The sequence below is a fragment of the Prosopis cineraria genome, unplaced genomic scaffold, assembly GCF_029017545.1.
Source record: "Prosopis cineraria cultivar Desert tree isolate PC_DT_omini unplaced genomic scaffold, ASM2901754v1 PC7, whole genome shotgun sequence".
NCBI lineage: Eukaryota > Viridiplantae > Streptophyta > Magnoliopsida > Fabales > Fabaceae > Prosopis > Prosopis cineraria.
In genome coordinates this window covers 5276856-5282718 of record NW_026555338.1, presented here as the reverse complement: position 1 = coordinate 5282718, position 5863 = coordinate 5276856, and positions in this window count along the sequence as shown.

Below are 5863 nucleotides of genomic sequence, written 5' to 3'. Positions count from 1 at the left end.
ATCACCTTGATTTTCAACCCATCTTACTAATTGTGGAGAGAACATCCTCAAATTTCCCATGGCCATATGAAATTCATGCTCATGCCTTGCATAGGCAATGTGATCAAGCAACTTTAGTGCCTCTTCTTATCCCTTCCCATTCCCCTACAAACTTTGTTAAACTTAAAGCTAAAATTCTCCTTGACATGTTGATAGCAAAATGCATGTCTATCGTCACTACGTATAGCTCTAACAGCACCAATAATAACATTATTTCTATCAGAAACAATAGTTACCTATAGTGAACTAAGGATATCTTTAATATTTTGCAGAAACCAGGTCCAATCATTATGAGTTTCACTATCAACTATTGTAAAAGCTACTGGAAACAACTCATTATCGACATCGTATATTGAAGTTGCCAGTAAGGTACCCCGATAAGGACCATTAAAGAAATATCCATCCACATATAAAATAGGCCTAGCCCCAAGCAAGAATTCTTTGATGAAACAACCATATGAAATAAATAATCGTTTAAATCTATTGTTCTCAAAAGCCACCCATTTTGCTAGAGTATCAGCATCAGTCTCTATTAATATATTACACAACCAAGGAACAAGCCTATATGATTGGTCAGGAAGCCCATTTATTTCCACCAATGCCCTATCTTTCACTCTTAAAGCTTGACGATAAGTTAGACTTATGTCATAGTCTCTATATATGTCAGCTTTGATTTTATTGGGTCTTTTCTCCACATTAGACCTTTTTACGTCATTAATTATGGACGAAGTCAATGTGCACTTTGTATTGTAAGAAACTTCAAGGTCTTCTTAGGTAGAATGTAAGTGCTCATTCTTGCAAGTTGTTACACGAAGCAAGGGCATTGACTTCCTTAATGAATATGCTGTTATCTTCCATTGACATCCTTTTGCCTTGCAAACTGTAATTATTTCATTTGTGTCATTCTTCATAAATTTATATTCAAACCTGTGTGCAATACTATACTTGTAGATTGCTTTTCTACAATCATCAACCCTCACAAAAATCTGCCCAGGTCCTACTAGCAAATCCTTTCACTTTGTTGCATTTAGCTCAGGCATTGGTATTGGGATACTTTGTATTGCATATGGTAGAACTTCAAGATTTTGTGTAGCATGTGGATTCCCAACTGAACATCTTGCTTTGCATTTCCATTCAAATCATATTTATTACTACCATTCATATTCATATTAGTATAATATTAATCATGCAACTATTAAAAAAACTTACCCATCAATTGAATCTCTTGTTGCCTCTGTACTTTGCTGTATCTTCCCAATGATGTACACATAAGCAAAATTATCATCCAATTTCATTAATTGATTTATCCTTCATCATCTTTAAGATCTAAAAGAGCATTACAATCAAACTTTACTGTCTACTTCCACTCTATTCCATTTAAATCACAATTCAAGCATGATGAAATCAATCTAACAAGTCCTTCAAGAGACATTCTTTCTCTAATCATTCTTCCATTACAACTCCCCCCATCATAATGCATTGTCCCATGCATATTTTTTACAATATCTCCACCAAAATGAAAATAACAAAAAATTTCCTTTAAACAACTACTTTCCATCATAGCCAATAATATCAAACTACAATAAACAAAATAAAATGTAATAATATATCACTTAAAAATAAGTTACTTTTGATATAAGTGATTTTTGCACCAGTGAGACAATGACAACGTTCCATTTTAAAATATGAGCACCCGATGATAAATTCTTACAATTTTAATCACAAAATGTTGAATCTTTATGCCAAATCTTTAGAAACGTGAATAAAAAAATCTTTCATGTTGAGTTGCAAAAAAGCATTCCATCTTTTTTCTTATGAGAGCCATTTTGCAAGAAATCAGACCTTAACAGAGTCCACTTTTTTGTTTAGATGCAGGGATGTGCAAAAAAAAAAACACCTGTCTAAACGCACCAACACAACTCCTTGAGCTTCCTTGAGTCAATAATTAAGGCAACTCCACCTCTTCCAATCACAACTCTATTTTAGGAATAGGTATTCTTTAACATGTAGCTCCACCACTTACATGCAGCTCTCATTAATGGCAAGAAAGAGATAGTTTGGGAGGGAAATGCTGAAGCTGGTGAGTATACATGTTATATTTAATCATAGGGGAATTTTTGTCATTTCCTTCATAATTTTTGATTTGTGAAAAACAACATGGGACTTTATTGACCTTTTACAATTACTTGAAATTTAACTAATATAAAATTAATCCTTTGAGACTTGATTGTCATTTTTCCTTTTTAATATATACATGTGTGACACCACATGTTGGATTTTATTATCACACTTTTAACTATTAATTTAATTCTATGAATACTACTATATTTTATCTGGAATTTTTAAATGAAGTAAAAATTTAAAAGTAAAAACTTCTTTTTAATTTAGTTTTAAACTAATTCAGTAATTAATAATTAGTATTTGGTGCTAATAAATTTTTCTTTATTTTCTTCTAAAATCAACATCTAAATAGATTGTGGGAAAAAAAAAGTAAGGGAAAATGCCAATAAAATTTCTAAGAACTTTTTTGTTATTAGTAAATTTATGCAAATGATCAATTGCCTTTGTAACAATATAAGAAATTTTACATGCAAACTTGTAATTTACTGTTGTATTATTGTAAATATAAGAAACAAAGTTGTTATTATTTAAATAAAACTTGTGATCATTACTTATTATTTCCAACACTTATAACAATATTAGGAATTTTATATGTGAAGTTGTGATTTATTGTTGCATTGTTGCAAACATAAGAAAAAAATTATTTAAACAAATCTTGTAATCATTACTTATTCTTTTCAATACTTGTAGCAATATGAAGAATTTGACAAGCAAAATTGTGATTTGCTGTTATATTATTGTAAATATAAGAAAAAATTATGATTATTTAAACAAAACTTGTGATCATCACTTATTATTTACAATACTTATAGCAATATTAGGATTTTTATTTTCAATAAGGACAATTTGATCATTTATATAAAATTCTTTAATGACAGAAAAGTCCCTAAAGACTTCAATGAAATTATGACATTTTGAAAGAACAAATTTTCATTTATATAATTAAAAAAATTTCATTTTTTCAAAAAGTAAAGCATATGGAAAGTTCAAAATCAATATTCATGCCCACTGATGTTTCCGGAAAATTAATCTTTTAAAGATAAAAAATAAGATGAATATCTAAAATCCATACTTTTCGAAATTGTATCCTAAATTAAGATTTAGGAAAAAAAATAATTATTATTTTCTTATAAGTAAATAAATATAATTAATATTCTTCCATCCTAATTTATAAAAAACTTTCAGACAAAATTATGCATACTAATAACTCATATACTTTACAACCTTATTTTTTCAAGATAAGAATATTAAATTTTAAAAATTTTCTTCATTTAATACTTTGTTTGTGAAAGAATATTGAAAAGAGAGAATATAATGAAAAAAATAATATTTAAAAAGTATCATTAATGAAATTTTATTTTTGTCAAAATGTTTTATATTTTAGGATGTTGAATCTTCAATAAAAGTGTCTTAAAAATTTGGACAAAGGGAATACTATAAAACTTCTATAAATTTAGAGGTAAAATTAGTGAATTTATATATTGAGAGGATGAATCATAGATTTTATATATTTTTATCCCACATTTTCTATACATTTTAATGATAATTTTGGGCTAATTTGGTTTTATTAGATATTATTGGAATTATAAGCTAATTTTTAAAAATAATATATTTTTGGATTAATTATAAGAATTTTGAGCTTAAATTGTTAATATTTTATTTTCCTATTTAGAAAATGGTTTAATTTTGTCAATCTTTAATTGAGCTTCATTTGAATTATCATACATTAATTGAGCTTTTGGCCATTTTGTAAAAAAAATTTACTTGTTGAAAAAATTAATTTGAAAATATTTAATGTGACATGAGGTTTATTTTGGACATAATCGACATTAATAGGTTTATGTTGATTTTTTAGGTTAGGAAAGCACAATTAATAAAATTCAATGGTAAAAGTTAATTCTTGAGTTTCAAAATACATCCAATGTTCAAGACTTTAAAAGACAATTACGGAACTAGCAAGGTTCATTAAGGGTACAAAGAACATTTTTAATAAAAAAACATTAAATAACTTTTATACTTTTTTTTTCTTATTGACATTTTTTAAATTTAATAGTTGAGAATTTTTTTTTTTTTCAAAGCTCTCTATCCTCTTTTTTATTTATGGGATGATTTGCTCCAAACCCTTTCTTCCTCTCATCAATATACACTCACCGCCGAAATGAATTGGGGAAAATCTCTCTAATTTTTAAATAACTTTTACACTTTTTACACTAGCAAGGTTCGTTAATGGTACAAAGAACATTTTCAATAAAAAAATTAAATAACTTTTATACTTTTTTTTCTTATTGACATTTTTTAAATTTAATAGTTGAGATATTTTTTTTTTTTAAAGCTCTCTATCCTCTTTTTTATTTATGGGATCATTTGCCCCAAACCCTCTCTTCCTCTCATCAATATACACTCAGCCGCCGAAATGAATTGAGGAAACTCTCTCGAGTTTTTATTTTTCTTCAGCGTGCATCATCATCATCAGCTCCAGCGTCTCTTTTCTTCCACTCCATTCATTCATGCCACCTCATCTCTTCTTCCTTTCTTCCACCAATCAATCACGCACCCACCATTCATTTCTCCATCCAATTCTTCTTCTTTTTTTCATTCATTCCAACACACAACCATCGAGAATACAACACACACACACACATCACGAGAATTGTCTCTTATTTCCATCTCCATTAATCATCTTCTCATGGCCGTGACTTGCTTGAAGCTTGGAGGAAGAAGGAAATCTATGGGAGCTTGAGCTAATTTGGAACTTGGGACAAGCATGAAAGAAGTTAGAACCTAGAATTTACACTTAAAAACTATTGGGTATTGATTTTTTTTATTTATCTTTTTAATTCAAGAGCTTAGAATTATTTAATTTTAAATAGTTATAAGTTGTAATATTGGGAGATAATTTAGTTTTAAATTGTAAATATTTTAAATTTTAGATTAGATTGATATTTGAATTGATTTTGTGTTTAATGAATTTATAAAATTTATGTTTATACACCCTTGCTTTGCCAATTAAATGGGTAAGTGACTTCTCATTGTTGATTTAATTGTTATTGTGGTGTTTATTGCAAATTTGGATTATTTCTTTTACCTCTTGATTGTTCAATTGAATTGGTAATTTATCTAATTGTTTATTTAGATAATTTAAATATATTTTTTAGATTTATTTTGAATTAATCATTATTGGTTTTAATAGATTTAATTTGCTTAATTCATAATTGTAGCATTTGGTTCATAATGAGTTCTCTAGTGAATTAAGTGTTAGATTTTGTGCTTGTGAGTTTTCTTTGCTTTAATTTGATAATTGAATTTATTAATTCTACCCTCCTATCATTTCTCTATGATCTAACTAATTGATTTGGGTTAGAAAAATTAACTCTATGTTAAGTCCTAAGTTGTCCCTTTTATCACATTTGAATCAAACTTTTCTTAATTTTTAGTTAGTTAATCCTTTTTGTCATTTAATTAATTTCTTTAGTTTACATTTCATTTTTTTCTTATCACAAAACCCCCCAATCATAATTTAAAACTTAGTGGCACAAATTGCATTTTCTAATTTGCATTTTTTAGAGTAGAAATCTAGCATTTTGTTTTGAATTTTTTTAGAAATTAAATACCTAGAATCAACTTAAAATAATCCCTAAATTGCTCCTTGAAAAAAATGATCTAGGGTTAACTTATATTATATTAAGTCAATCTTAATTTAATT